This window comes from Pseudophryne corroboree, chromosome 6 (genome assembly GCF_028390025.1).
Source record: "Pseudophryne corroboree isolate aPseCor3 chromosome 6, aPseCor3.hap2, whole genome shotgun sequence".
Classification (NCBI taxonomy): domain Eukaryota; kingdom Metazoa; phylum Chordata; class Amphibia; order Anura; family Myobatrachidae; genus Pseudophryne; species Pseudophryne corroboree.
In genome coordinates this window covers 835,113,352-835,129,872 of record NC_086449.1, presented here as the reverse complement: position 1 = coordinate 835,129,872, position 16,521 = coordinate 835,113,352, and the positions used below count along the sequence as shown (strand labels likewise).

At 52.4% G+C, this 16,521-nt stretch overlaps 1 protein-coding gene across 1 annotated transcript in view; it reads right to left on the bottom strand.

Annotated features, from left to right (window-relative positions):
* Window positions 1-9,511, bottom strand: part of KCNJ8 (potassium inwardly rectifying channel subfamily J member 8) — a 40,634-nt gene extending 31,123 nt beyond the window's left edge. The window contains exon 1 of the mRNA XM_063929397.1: window positions 8,740-9,511. The gene's annotated coding sequence lies outside the window, so the exon portion shown is untranslated. The remainder of the gene's footprint in view (window positions 1-8,739) is intronic.
* Between the last annotated feature and the right edge of the window lie 7,010 nt (window positions 9,512-16,521).

The following is a 16,521-nucleotide window of genomic DNA, read 5'->3' as shown; positions in this document are numbered from 1 at the left end:
TCTGGAAGTGTATCTTAGTTTAGCAGAATTGCGAACGAAAGATTAGCGATCAGTTCAGTCAGTTTCGTTCCTGGTTTGACGTCACACACGCCCAGCGTTCGACCAGCCACTCCCCCGTTTCTCCAGCCACTCCCGCGTTTTTCCCTGAAACGCCTGCGTTTTCCGCAGACTCCCAGAAAACGGCATGTTTCCGCCCAGAAACACCCACTTCCTGTCAATCACACTCTGATCAGCAGAACGATGAAAAAACGTTGTTACGCCGTGAGTAAAATACCAAACTTTTGTGCTAATTTACTTGGCGCAGGCGCGCTGCGTACATTGCGCATGCGCAGTTTGCGACTAACCGCTATATAGCGAAAAAAAATAACGAGCGAACAACTCGGAATGACCCCCATGGTTTTGCCCATTAGAGGAAAATGTTGTTTTGCAATCAACCTTGAATTAGACCCTATGACCACAGATCAAGGCAAACATGTTTTCTTCTACAATGTCCCTGAGGTACTTGACACTGCTCAATTCCTATTATTAGTGTTTTTCATTTTCAGTGTTTTTCTTACATTTGGTTTGACTGTTCTTTTATGTTCATGATGAAGCTCTTATTTTATTTTATTTTTTGGAACTGTACGTGCCAAATTCGGGAACTCTCACAGACAAAGGTTATATGTTTTGAAATCAATAAGAAAAACGAAAACATAAATTAGAGAACTGGGCTCCGTTCAGTTAATATTGTGACCGCAGGATATGTGACACCTGACTGCAGGTGTATGTCAGTAAAACAGGCGAGTACGTATGTAATAACCTGCTTCAAATCTTTTTATTTTGTTTGTTATTTTTTTTATTTTTTAACTTGACATTGTGGAGTGTTTTGTGAAGGCCCTGAGCCATTATATATGTATATAGGGCCTGCTTCCTAGCTGTACGCTATTCCGATGTTCATGCAGTTGAGCGATTATTGGGGGTCTGCGCATGTGTCACTACCGCAATAAGCACGCATGGCAATTCAATTACAATTACGGTCGCAGTGAGGATTAATTCGCCAGTGATTGACAGGCAGTTTCGTGAAAGGGAATGGGGAGTAGAGGCAAAATATGGACGTGATGGGACCGGTTTCATGGCATGTATCAGCCGGCTGTATGCAGTAATCACGTCCCCGGCGTCTCAGTTGCGGCGGCCATTCTGAGTGACCATGGACTCAGGAGTTTGAGGGTTGCCTGATCTCCGCCGGTGCTGTGAATGTCTGGGTAGTTGCGGTCAGTGGTGAGCGTCCGGTGGGCGCCTCTACACTAATCCTGGCGGTAGCATTAGCGTTGTTTCGCACATCCTATGAGTCAGAAATCGCATTTGTGGTGGCATTAACGTACAGCAATGAGTCCCGTGGTTACTGCATCATTCTTCCATGACATGACACAGAACTGCTGCACTCTGCATTAGGAGCAGCACTGTGTCGTATCCCGGGCAACATGAACAACAGCTCGTCTTGATGATATAAAGACAGGGCTGAAAGTAGCAGAAGAGAGTCAGAAAGAATAACTAGTAACAATTGCAGGACAGTAAAATAATGTGATGGTGGGTGACAGGACACAGACATTATTAATGGGAAGAAGAGTTATACTGGGGGATTATTACATGTCAGCTTCATGTTCCACAGACGGCATAGCACCAGTATTACTGAGGATCTGCGTAATGTACGAGAGCTTAGCGCGAGTCTACTCTATAAATAAACGTCACTGCCTGGCTTGTTTCAGGTTATCTGATGAGACAGACGCAGCGGCATCCGTGTGTGCGGCATCTCATGGCGGTCACACGTCTGCGTCTTTAGGCAAATCCGTGCAGCTGAGACACCCGCTGGCAGCCATACTTGCCGACTTTCTGACTTTCCCCGCCGCGAGAGGAGGCAGCCGATTTGGCTCAACAGGGGCGGGGCTTCAACATAAATAGGCAGTGAGGATTATGGAGACGCAATCGCGTCATTGTGGCCCCCCCCCTGCTTTACAACGCCGGTGATTGACATTGTGTGATGACACGTCTAAGCACAAATCACATCATCGCCCCGGCCGCTTTCACTCAGCGATCGGAGAGATTCGGGAGGAGTGACCAAATGTCCGACTTTAGTACAGATTGGAGCGTCGGCTCACTGTCAATGTTTTTTAGTGAAAAGAATAGAGACCCCGGGTGTACTACACTGGTATCGGGACAGCTGGGAGGTATGCCTGAGTCTCTTTGGGGGGGGCTGCAAAGCTGTCAGATTTACCAAGTAATGCCCTGGCAGCTAATGCCATCTGAAGATGGCGTCAGTCACTGTAGCCTATGGGCTACATTCTGCAGAGAATACCGGGAAGGGTCCGACGCACATGCGTGATCAGTAGACAGTAACACTGTGGAGGGGCGAAACAGAAGTACTGCTGATGCGATCACTTCACATCTAATCACAGTCCCCACAGAGCACATTGCGGCCCACGCAGCGCACATTGCCGTCCCCAGAGCACGTAGCAGTTTCCACAGAACACATAACATTCCCCACAGAGCACATCACAGTCCCTGCAGTACACATCGTAGATGGGAGCTAGGACACGCCCCTTCCACAGATATCTCTCTGCACATGTTACATCTGCCCCTCTACAGCATGGTGTTACCCAGGTGCTCAGTTACTGGCTGCTTCTGCCTGTAGCCCACACATGCTGGGCAGCTTTATTCTCACACTGCAATGTAGCTCTGACCTAGGACAAGCCCCTCCCACACCTAACTCTCTGCACATGTTACATCTGCCTCCCTGCAGTGCAACATTGTGTTACCCCGGTGTTCAGTTACTGGCTGCTTCTGTATGTAGCCCACACATGCTGGGCAACTTTATTCTCACACTGCAATGTAGCTCTGAGCTAGGACACGCCCCTCCCACACCTAACTCTCTGCACATGTTACATCTGCCCCCTGCAGTGCAACATTGTGTTACCCAGGTGCTCAGTTACTGCTGCTTCTGCATGTAGCCCACACATGCTGGGCAACTTTATTCTCACACTGCAATGTAGCTCTGAGCTAGGACACGCCCCTCCCACACCTAACTCTCTGCACATGTTACATCTGCCCCCTGCAGTGCAACATTGTGTTACCCAGGTGCTCAGTTACTGCTGCTTCTGCATGTAGCCCACACATGCTGGCCAGCTTTATTCTCACACTGCAATGTAGCTCTGAGCTAGGACACGACCCTCCCACACCTAACTCTCTGCACATGTTACATCTGCCCCCTGCAGTGCAACATGGTGTTACCCAGGTGCTCAGTTACTGGCTGCTTCTGCATGTAGCCCACACATGCTGGCAGCTTTATTCTCACACTGCAATGTAGCTCTGAGCTAGGACACGTCCCCTCCCATACTCAACTCTCTGCACGTGTTACATCTGCCCCCTGCAGTGCAACATTGTGTTACACAGGTGCTCAGTTACTGGCTGCTTCTGCATGTAGCCCACACATGCTGGGCAGCTTTATTCTCACACTGCAATGCAGCTCTGAGCTAGGACACGCCCCTCCCACACCTAACTCTCTGCACATGTTACATCTGCCCCCCTGCAGTGCAGCATGGTGTTACCCAGGTGCTCAGTTACTGGCTGCTTCTGCATGTAGCCCACACATGCTGGGCAACTTTATTCTCACACTGCAATGTAGATCTGAGCTAGGACACGCCCCCCCACACCTAACTCTCTGCACATGTTACTTCTGCCCGCCTGCAGTGCAGCATGGTGTTACCCAAGGTGCTCAGTTACTGGCTGCTTCTGCATGTAGCCCACACATGCTGGCCAGCTTTATTCTCACACTGCAATGTAGCTCTGAGCTAGGACACGACCCTCCCACACCTAACTCTCTGCACATGTTACATCTGCCCCCTGCAGTGCAGCATGGTGTTACCCAGGTGCTCAGTTACTGGCTGCTTCTGCATGTAGCCCACACATGCTGGGCAGCTTTATTCTCACACTGCAATGTAGCTCTGAGCTAGGACACGTCCCCTCCCATACTCAACTCTCTGCACATGTTACATCTGCCCCCTGCAGTGCAACATTGTGTTACCCAGGTGCTCAGTTACTGGCTGCTTCTGCATGTAGCCCACACATGCTGGCAGCTTTATTCTCACACTGCAATGCAGCTCTGAGCTAGGACACACCCCTCTCCAGAGCCAGCCCTATGCATAGGTAAACTAGGCAATTGCCTATGGCAGTTGGTATGCCTAGGAGCACAAGCAGTTTCTGCTGATTAAAATGATATGCGGCAAGCCTATATTCTGTTTGTGACTGCAGCTGAATCTGCATACGTAATGCTACACTAACGTGTATTACTGTAAATCACTGTAATGTAGCATTTCATATGCAGATACAGCCACAGTTGCACACAGAATATAGGGGGTCATTCTGAGTTGATCGCAAGATAAAAATGTTCGCAGCGCAGCGATTAAGTGAAAAAACTGCACTTCTGCGCATGCGTATGCGGCGCAATGCGCACGCGTGAAGTACTTTCACAACGGCCGATGTAGTTTCACACAAGGTCTAGCAAAGCTTTTCAGTCGCAATGGCCGCCGCAGAGTGATTAACAGGAAGGGGGCGTTTCTCGGTGTCAACTGACCGTTTTCAGGGAGTGTTCAGAAAAACGCAGGCCTGCCAGGAAAAATGCAGGCGTAGCTTGGAGAACGCAGGGCGTGTTTGTGACGTCAAATCCGGAACTAAATGGTCTGAAGTGATCGCAAGCGCTGAGTATGTCTGGAGCTACTCTGAAACTGCACAATTTTTTTGTTGTTGCTGCTCTGCGATCCTCTCGTTCGCACTTCTGCTAAGCTAAAATACACTCCCAGTGGGCGGCGGCATAGCGTTTGCACGGCTGCTAAAAACTGCTAGCGAGCGAACAACTCGGAATGACCCCCACTGCATGCTGCATATCATTTTAATCAGCAGAAACTGCTTGTGCCCCTAAGCATACCAGATGCCCTAGGCATTTGTCTAATTTGCTTATGCATAGGGCTGGCTCTGGGGAGGGGTGTGTTCTAGGGGAGTGTCTGCATACGAAATGCTACAATATAGTGTATTCCTGGAAATCACTGTAGCGTAGCATTTCGTATGCAGATACAGCCACAGTCGCACACAGAATGGGTACGGGTCGTTGGATAGACACAACTTAGGTCTACAGTCATTAGGTTGACCATGGAAGGTCGACATGCATTAGGTCGACAGGGACAATAGGTCGACATGGTCAAAAGGAATACGTGTTTTTTTGACTGTTTTTGGCGCTGTTTTCTTCGTAAAGTGACTAGGGAACCCAAATTAGTGCACCGTGTCCCCTTGCACGGCTCGCTTTGCTCGTCATGCTTAGGGCAAGGTTCCCGTTCCAATCATAGTCCATGTGGATCGTTAAGAATGAAAAAAATCCAAAAAATGAAGAAGAAAAAAACTGTGAAAAACTCGTCGACCTTTTGACCTGTTGACCTAATGCATGTAGACCTTCAGTGGTTGACCTAATGACTGTCGACCTAAGTTGTGTTGACCTAACAACCGTATCCCCACAGAATATAGGCATGCTGAATATCATTTTAATCAGCAGAAGCTGCTTGTGCATTCTAGCCACATAAGATGCATTTTCATCAAGAAAAAGGCCCCCGACGTTAGCAGAGCTGCCAGCTGACTCACGCCAGGCATCTCCTGCCGGGAAGGGAGGGTTAGGGTTATGGGGCCAGGGGGAGAAGGTAAATACTTACTTTCCCCTGTTGGGATTCTGATCATCGGGATTCGGGTCGGTATTCTGACCGCCAGCATCCCAACCATCGGCAAATCAATCCTAACCTGTCCCTTCCTTCATTACATCGTTTTGATGTGTACTGCGGCTGGCATATCGACCGGGTACACATCGTTCTACTATACCCGCCTAAGTGGGACCTATGTGGGCAGTATGATCTGTAACGTGGGTGGGGGCACTGTGATCTGTGAGGGGGTACAGTCAGTGTCAAGCTGGGGCATGAAGGGCCCACAGGGGGAATGCAGTGGTAGGGTCATATGTTTAGAGGTGTGGCCAGTCTTCAGAGGAGGCGTGGCCAGTGACCAAAGAGGCTTGGCAAAGCATTAGAGAGTGCATGGTCTGGGCCCCTTGATAAATATATATATATACAGCAATGTACTGTACAGAATACACCGTAGTCCTGAGCATTATAAGATAGCAAATGTATAATGTATAATTCAATTGCACAGTCTGGAACCTGATCCCTAAAGGAGGAGGTGGGGACCACTGGGGGTTTGCCCTGTACCCCTGTGGGCAAGTCCAATCCTGGGTAGTGTGATCTGTGAGGTCAGAGTGATTTGTACTGTGAGGGAGGCTGCAGTGTAACTGACCAATATCTGGGTGGAGGCTGGAATGTATGCAGTGTATAATAGAGAGGCTGCAGTGTAACTGACCAATGTCTGGGTGGAGGCTGGAATATATGCATTGTATAATAGAGAGGCTGCAGTGTAAGTGACCAGTGTCTCAGTGGAGGCTGGAATGTCACAGTGTATAATAGAGAGGCTGCAGTGTATCTGATCAATGTTTCGGTGAAGGCTGGAATGTAAGCAGTGTGTAATAGAGAGGCTGCAGTGTATAATACAGAGGCTGCAGTGTATAATAAAGAGGCTGCAGTGTAACTGACCAGTGTTTCATTGGAGGCTGGAATGTATGCAGTGTGTAATAGAGAGGCTGCAGTGTAAGTTACCAGTGTCTAGGTCGAGGCTGGAAAGTATGCAGTGTATAATAGAGAGGCTGCAGTGTATAATAGAGAGGCTGCAGTGTAACTGACCAATATCTGGGTGGAGGCTGGAATGTATGCAGTGAATAATAGAGAGGCTGCAGTGTAAGTGACCAGTGTCTGGGTGGAGTCTGGAATGTATGCAGTGTGTAATAGAGAGGCTGCAGTGTAAGTTACCAGTGTCTAGGTCGAGGCTGGAAAGTATGCAGTGTATAATAGAGAGGCTGCAGTGTATAATAGAGAGGCTGCAGTGTAACTGACCAATATCTGGATGGAGGCTGGAATGTATGCAGTGTATAATAGAGAGGCTGCAGTGTAAGTGACCAGTGTCTGGGTGGAGTCTGGAATGTATGCAGTGTGTAATAGAGAGGCTGCAGTGTAAGTGACCAGTGTCTGGGTGGAGTCTGGAATGTATGCAGTGTATAATAGAGAGGCTGCAGTGTAAGTTACCAGTGTCTAGGTCGAGACTGGAAAGTATGCAGTGTATAATAGAGAGGCTGCAGTGTAAGTTACCAGTGCCTGGGTGGAGTCTTGAATGTATGCAGTGTATAATAGAGAGGCTGCAGTGTAAGTGACCAGTGCCTGGGTGGAGACTGGAATGTATGCAGTGTATAATAGAGAGGCTGCAGTGTATAATAGAGAGGCTGCAGTGTAAGTGACCAATGTCTGGGTGGACACTGGAATGTATGCAGTGTGTAATAGAGAGGCTGCAGTGTAAGTGACCAGTGCCTGGGTGGAGACTGGAATGTATGCAGTGTATAATAGAGAGGCTGCAGTGTGTAATAGAGAGGCTGCAGTGTAACTGATCAATGTTTCGGTGGAGGCTGGAATGTAAGCAGTGTGTAATAGAGAGGCTGCAGTGTATAATACAGAGGCTGCAGTGTATAATAGAGAGGCTGCAGTGTAACTGACCAGTGTTTCATTGGAGGCTGGAATGTATGCAGTGTGTAATAGTAGAGAGGCTGCAGTGTAACTGACCAATATCTGGGTGGAGGCTGGAATGTATGCAGTGTATAATAGAGAGGCTGCAGTGTAAGTGACCAGTGTCTGGGTGGAGTCTGGAATGTATGCAGTGTATAATAGAGAGGCTGCAGTGTAAGTTACCAGTGTCTAGGTCGAGACTGGAAAGTATGCAGTGTATAATAGAGAGGCTGCAGTGTAAGTTACCAGTGCCTGGGTGGAGTCTTGAATGTATGCAGTGTATAATAGAGAGGCTGCAGTGTAAGTGACCAGTGCCTGGGTGGAGACTGGAATGTATGCAGTGTATAATAGAGAGGCTGCAGTGTATAATAGAGAGGCTGCAGTGTAAGTGACCAATGTCTGGGTGGAGACTGGAATGTATGCAGTGTGTAATAGAGAGGCTGCAGTGTAAGTGACCAGTGCCTGGGTGGAGACTGGAATGTATGCAGTGTATAATAGAGAGGCTGCAGTGTGTAATAGAGAGGCTGCAGTGTAACTGATCAATGTTTCGGTGGAGGCTGGAATGTAAGCAGTGTGTAATAGAGAGGCTGCAGTGTATAATACAGAGGCTGCAGTGTATAATAGAGAGGCTGCAGTGTAACTGACCAGTGTTTCATTGGAGGCTGGAATGTATGCAGTGTGTAATAGTAGAGAGGCTGCAGTGTAACTGACCAATATCTGGGTGGAGGCTGGAATGTATGCAGTGTATAATAGAGAGGCTGCAGTGTAAGTGACCAGTGTCTGGGTGGAGTCTGGAATGTATGCAGTGTATAATAGAGAGGCTGCAGTGTATAATAGAGAGGCTGCAGTGTAACTGACCAATATCTGGGTGGAGGCTGGAATGTATGCAGTATGTAATACAGAGGCTGCAGTGTATAATACAGAGGCTGCAGTGTATACATAACTCAGGCTACTTTATACATAGTGTGTCCGTTCCTCGTGCACTGAACATCTGTATTCTGCAGGAACAGTCTCCCCCCTCCAGCCCCGGTCACAGCACTAACACAATGTAACAGTGACAGATGTAACTTACTGTAAGGCCACATTGTCGGGATCCTGGTGTCCCACTGCTGAGGAGTCCCAGATGAAGTCCCTGCAGATCTCTGATTGCAGCCAGATGCCCGTAGATCTGATCCCTGATTGTAAAACAGTCAGTCCCTGTGTTGCCCTCTCAAGTATTGGTCCTTGATGTATCAGTAGCCAGTCCTTGCAGTCATAGGTCCTCTGCCCTGGTCCTTGATGTTTCAGTAGCCAGTCCTTGCAGTCATAGGTCCTCTGCCCTGGTCCTTGATGTATCAGTAGCCAGTCCTTGCAGTCATAGGTCCTCTGCCCTGGCCCCTGATGTATCAGTAGTCAGTCCTTGCAGTCATAGGACCTCTGCTCTGGTCCTTGATGTATCAGTAGCCAGTCCTTGCAGTCATAGGACCTCTGCCCTGGTCCTTGATGTATCAGTAGCCAGTCCTTGCAGTCATAGGTCCTCTGCTCTGGTCCCTGTTGTATCAGTAGCCAGTCCTTGCAGTCATAGGTCCTCTGCCCTGGTCCTTGTTGTATCAGTAGTCAGTCCTTGTACTTAGACACCCTCTGCCTTGGTCCCTGATATACCAGTAGCCAGTCCCTGCAGTAAGATGCCCACTTTCTTGGTCTCTGGTGTATTAGTAGCCAACCCCTGTGGTCAGATGCCACCTGCCTAGGTCCCTGGTAGTTTGCCAGTCCCAGGCGTCCGCTTGTGGTAGTCCCTGTAGGTTGCGCTGTCTGCACATGGTCTGTTCCCATCCAGCTCTCAGTGCAGGGCTCTCTGCAGGCAGCATCCCAGGAGGAGTGACGTGAGGGGGAGGATCTGTGTTTATCTGGGAGCAGAGATTACTATCCTAGGAAGAGACTTTGTGTACCCAGGACCAGGCTGTGTGCCCTGCACCTGGCACACGCTGCACACACACAGCCTTACAGAACATTAAACAAAGGCCGGGTCTCTCCCTGCGGCCTCTGTCACTCCTTATTACTGTGGAAATTTACAGCAGCCACTGAGCAGGGAACAGGACGGGAATGGGCCACAGGTGATGTGTACAGGCAGGGAATGGGCCACAGGTGATGTGTACAGGCAGGGAATGGGCCACAGGTGATGTGTACAGGCAGGGAATGGGCCACAGGTGACGTGTACAGGCAGGGAATGGGCCACAGGTGACGTGTACAGGCAGGTAATGGGCCACAGGTGACGAGTACAGGCAGGGAATGGGCCACAGGTGACATGTACAGGACGGGAATGGGTCACAGGTGATGTGTACAGGCAGGGAATGGGCCACAGGTGACGTGTACAGGCAGGGAATGGGCCACAGGTGATGTGTACAGGCAGGGAATGGGCCACAGGTGATGTGTACAGGACTAGAATGGGCCACAGGTGATGTGTACAGGACGAGAATGGGCCACAGGTGATGTGTACAGGCAGGGAATGGGCCACAGGTGACATGTACAGGAAGGGAATGGGCCACAGGTGATGTGTACAGGCAGGGAATGGGCCACAGGTGACGTGTACAGGACAGGAATGGGCCACAGGTGACGTGTACAGGCAGGGAATGGGCCACAGGTGACGTGTACAGGACGGGAATGGGCCACAGGTGACGTGTACAGGACGGGAATGGGCCACAGGTGACGTGTACAGGCAGGGAATGGGCCACAGGTGACGTGTACAGGCAGGGAATGGGCCACAGGTGACGTGTACAGGAAGGGAATGGGCCACAGGTGATGTGTACAGGCAGGGAATGGGCCACAGGTGACGTGTACAGGCAGGGAATGGGCCACAGGTGACGTGTACAGGAAGGGAATGGGCCACAGGTGATGTGTACAGGCAGGGAATGGGCCACAGGTGACGTGTACAGGCAGGGAATGGGCCACAGGTGACGTGTACAGGACGGGAATGGGCCACAGGTGACGTGTACAGGACAGGAATGGGCCACAGGTGATGTGTACAGGCAGGGAATGGGCCACAGGTGATGTGTACAGGACGGGAACGGGCCACAGGTGATGTGTACAGGCAGGGAATGGGCCACAGGTGATGTGTACAGGATGGGAATGGGCCACAGGTGACGTGTACAGGCAGGGAATGGGCCACAGGTGACATGTACAGGACGGGAATGGGCCACAGGTGACGTGTACAGGCAGGGAATGGGCCACAGGTGATGTGTACAGGACGGAAATGGGCCACAGGTGATGTGTACAGACAGGTAATGGGCCACAGGTGACGTGTACAGGCAGGGAATGGGCCACAGGTGATGTGTACAGGACGGGAATGGGCCACAGGTGACGTGTACAGAACGGGAATGGGCCACAGGTGATGTGTACAGGCAGGGAATGGGCCACAGGTGATGTGTACAGGACGGGAATGGGCCACAGGTGATGTGTACAGGCAGGGAATGGGCCACAGGTGATGTGTACAGACAGGTAATGGGCCACAGGTGACGTGTACAGGCAGGGAATGGGCCACAGGTGACGTGTACAGGACGGGAATGGGCCACAGGTAACATGTACAGGACGGGAATGGGTCACAGGTGATGTGTACAGGCAGGGAATGGGCCACAGGTGACGTGTACAGGACGGGAATGGGCCACAGGTGATGTGTAAAGACAGGGAATGGGCCACAGGTGACGTGTACAGGCAGGGAATGGGCCACAGGTGACGTGTACAGGACGGGAATGGGCCACAGGTGATGTGTAAAGGCAGGGAATGGGCCACAGGTGATGTGTACAGGACGGGAATGGGCCACAGGTGATGTGTACAGGCAGGGAATGGGCCACAGGTGACGTGTACAGACAGGTAATGGGCCACAGGTGACGTGTACAGGCAGGGAATGGGCCACAGGTGACGTGTACAGGACGGGAATGGGCCACAGGTGATGTGTACAGGCAGGGATTGGGCCACAGGTGATGTGTACAGGCAGGGAATAGGCCACAGGTGACGTGTACAGAACGGGAATGGGCCACAGGTGATGTGTACAGGCAGGTAATGGGCCACAGGTGACGTGTACAGGCAGGGAATGGGCCACAGGTGACGTGTACAGGAAGGGAATGGGCCACAGGTGATGTGTACAGGCAGGGAATGGGCCACAGGTGACGTGTACAGGACAGGAATGGGCCACAGGTGACGTGTACAGGCAGGGAATGGGCCACAGGTGACGTGTACAGGACGGGAATGGGCCACAGGTGACGTGTACAGGACAGGAATGGGCCACAGGTGATGTGTACAGGCAGGGAATGGGCCACAGGTGATGTGTTCAGGACGGGAATGGGCCACAGGTGATGTGTACAGGCAGGGAATGGGCCACAGGTGATGTGTACAGGATGGGAATGGGCCACAGGTGACGTGTACAGGCAGGGAATGGGCCACAGGTGACGTGTACAGGACGGGAATGGGCCACAGGTGACGTGTACAGGCAGGGAATGGGCCACAGGTGATGTGTACAGGACGGAAATGGGCCACAGGTGATGTGTACAGACAGGTAGTGGGCCACAGGTGACGTGTACAGGCAGGGAATGGGCCACAGGTGATGTGTACAGGACGGGAATGGGCCACAGGTGATGTGTACAGGCAGGGAATGGGCCACAGGTGACGTGTACAGAACGGGAATGGGCCACAGGTGATGTGTACAGGCAGGGAATGGGCCACAGGTGATGTGTACAGGACGGGAATGGGCCACAGGTGATGTGTACAGGCAGGGAATGGGCCACAGGTGACGTGTACAGACAGGTAATGGGCCACAGGTGACGTGTACAGGCAGGGAATGGGCCACAGGTGACGTGTACAGGACGGGAATGGGCCACAGGTGATGTGTACAGGCAGGGATTGGGCCACAGGTGATGTGTACAGGCAGGGAATGGGCCACAGGTGACATGTACAGGACGGGAATGGGCCACAGGTGATGTGTACAGGCAGGGAATGGGCCACAGGTGATGTGTACAGGATGGGAATGGGCCACAGGTGACGTGTACAGGCAGGGAATGGGCCACAGGTGATGTGTACAGGACGGAAATGGGCCACAGGTGATGTGTACAGGCAGGGAATGGGCCACAGGTGACGTGTACAGACAGGTAATGGGCCACAGGTGACGTGTACAGGCAGGGAATGGGCCACAGGTGATGTGTACAGGACGGGAATGGGCCACAGGTGATGTGTACAGGAAGGGAATGGGCCACAGGTGACGTGTAAAGGCAGGGAATGGGCCACAGGTGATGTGTACAGGACGGGAATGGGCAACAGGTGATGTGTACAGGCAGGGAATGGGCCACAGGTGATGTGTACAGGACGAGAATGGGCCACAGGTGATGTGTACAGGACGGGATTGAGCCACAGGTGACGTGTACAGGCAGGGAATGGGCCACAGGTGACGTGTACAGGCAGGGAATGGGCCACAGGTGACGTGTACAGGCAGGGAATGGGCCACAGGTGACGTGTACAGGACGGGAATGGGCCACAGGTGACGTGTACAGGACGGGAATGGGCCACAGGTGATGTGTACAGGACGGGAATGGGCCACAGGTGATGTGTACAGGCAGGGAATGGGCCACAGGTGATGTGTACAGGATGGGAATGGGCCACAGGTGACGTGTACAGGCAGGGAATGGGCCACAGGTGACATGTACAGGACGGGAATGGGCCACAGGTGACATGTACAGGACGGGAATGGGCCACAGGTGACGTGTACAGGCCGGGAATGGGCCACAGGTGACGTGTACAGACAGGTAATGGGCCACAGGTGACGTGTACAGGCAGGGAATGGGCCACAGGTGATGTGTACAGGACGGGAATGGGCCACAGGTGATGTGTACAGGCAGGGAATGGGCCACAGGTGACGTGTACAGGACGTTAATGGGCCACAGGTGATGTGTAAAGGCAGGGAATGGGCCACAGGTGATGTGTACAGGACGGGAATGGGCCACAGGTGATGTGTACAGGCAGGGAATGGGCCACAGGTGACGTGTACAGACAGGTAATGGGCCACAGGTGACGTGTACAGGCAGGGAATGGGCCACAGGTGACGTGTACAGGACGGGAATGGGCCACAGGTGATGTGTACAGGCAGGGATTGGGCCACAGGTGATGTGTACAGGCAGGGAATAGGCCACAGGTGACGTGTACAGGACGGGAATGGGCAACAGGTGATGTGTACAGGCAGGGAATGGGCCACAGGTGATGTGTACAGGATGGGAATGGGCCACAGGTGACGTGTACAGGCCGGGAATGGGCCACAGGTAACGTGTACAGGACGGGAATGGGCCACAGGTGATGTGTACAGGCAGGGAATGGGCCACAGGTGACGTGTACAGGCAAGGAATGGGCCACAGGTGACGTGTACAGGATGGGAATGGGCCACAGGTGACGTGTACAGGCAGGGAATGGGCCACAGGTGATGTGTACAGGACGGGAATGGGCCACAGGTGATGTGTACAGGACAAGGAATGGGCCACAGGTGATGTGTACACTCAGGGAATGGGCCACAGGTGATGTATACAGGCAGGGAATGGGCCACAGGTGATGTGTACAGGCAGGGAATGGGCCACAGGTGACGTGTACAGGACGGGAATGGGCTACAGGTGACGTGTACAGGACGGGAATGGGCCACAGGTGATGTGTACAGGCAGGGAATGGGCCACAGGTGATGTGTACAGGCAGGGAATGGGCCACAGGTGACGTGTACAGGACGGGAATGGGCTACAGGTGACGTGTACAGGACGGGAATGGGCCAGAGGTGATGTGTACAGGCAGGGAATGGGCCACAGGTGATGTGTACAGGCAGGGAATGGGCCACAGGTGACGTGTACAGGACGGGAATGGGCTACAGGTGACGTGTACAGGACGGGAATGGGCCACAGGTGATGTGTACAGGACAAGAAATGGGCCACAGGTGATGAGTACACTCAGGGAATGGGCCACAGGTGATGTGTACAGGCAGGGAATGGGCCACAGGTGACGTGTACAGGATGGGAATGGGCCACAGGTGACGTGTACAGGATGGGAATGGGCCACAGGTGACGTGTACAGGACGGGAATGGGCCACAGGTGATGTGTCCAGGACAAGGAATGGGCCACAGGTTTTGTGTACACTCAGGGAATGGGCCACAGGTGATGTGTACACTGTACAGGACAAGGAATGGGCCACAGGTGATGTGTACAGGACGGGAATGGGCCACAGGTGACGTGTACAGGATGGGAATGGGCCACAGGTGACGTGTACAGGACGGGAATGGGCCACAGGTGATGTGTACAGAACGGGAATGGGCCACAGGTGACGTGTACAGGACAGGAATGGGCCACAGGTGATGTGTACAGGACAGGAATGGGCCACAGGTGATGTGTACAGGACAGGAATGGGCCACAGGTGATGTGTACAGGACAGGGAATGGGCCACAGGTGACGTGTACAGGCAGGGAATGGGCCACAGGTGATGTGTACAGGATGGGAATGGGCCACAGGTAACGTGTACAGGCCGGGAATGGGCCACAGGTGATGTGTACTGGACGGGAATGGGCCACAGGTGATGTGTACAGACAGGGAATGGGCCACAGGTGATGTGTACAGGACGGGAATGGGACACAGGTGACGTGTACAGGCAGGGAATGGGCCACAGGTGACGTGTACAGGCAGGGAATGGGCCACAGGTGATGTGTACAGGATGGGAATGGGCCACAGGTAACGTGTACAGGCCGGGAATGGGCCACAGGTGATGTGTACTGGACGGGAATGGGCCACAGGTGATGTGTACAGGCAGGGAATGGGCCACAGGTAACGTGTACAGGACGGGAATGGGCCACAGGTGATGTGTACAGGCAGGGAATGGGCCACAGGTGATGTGTACAGGACGGGAATGGGCCACAGGTGATGTGTACAGACAGGGAATGGGCCACAGGTGATGTGTACAGGACGGGAATGGGCCACAGGTGATGTGTACAGGCAGGGAATGGGCCACAGGTGATGTGTACAGGACGGGAATGGGCCACAGGTGATGTGTACAGGCAGGGAATGGGCCACAGGTGATGTGTACAGGCAGGGAATGGGCCACAGGTAACGTGTACAGGACGGGAATGGGCCACAGGTGATGTGTACAGGCAGGGAATGGGCCACAGGTGATGTGTACAGGCACGGAATGGGCCACAGGTAACGTGTACAGGACGGGAATGGGCCACAGGTGATGTGTACAGGCAGGGAATGGGCCACAGGTGATGTGTACAGGACGTGGCCTGAGAAAAGTGTCTTGCTTTATGTGAGTGTTGGATGTGAGATGCGTCTACTCTATACTGACAAATACCAATAATGTATACTTTCCATCAAGTAAAGCGTGGTTCATTCAGGGTCCCATCTGCCCCAGGAGCCTCACTATAGATGCCCCCCGGGGATATATAACTGGCAGCGTGGTTTTCTCACAAGAAAAGACACTAAGATTTTGTGATCCCCCAGGGGGATGTAGTTATGTGACCGGCGGTCAGGAGACCAACGGTCAGATAACCTCCCATCTCGCTCTCTCACAATCTCGACAGTCGGCATGCCGACCAACAAGGACTATTCCCACTTGTGGGCGTCCACGACACCCATAGAGTGGGAATAGAACCCGTTGTCGCCACCGACCTCGCAGCGTGGCGAGCGCAGCAAGTCGCCTGGATCCTGAGTCGCAGGTTAGCTCCATGACGGAACAATGCGTCTGGCAACACTTTGTCCACCTCCAGAAGACGGGGACAAGACCTGGGAAATCCTGAAAGCAGCCAGCAATCTCCCCATCCCCGTGGTTGGAGTGCTCTGGATAGAGTTGGAACATAATTAGGTACAGGTGAAT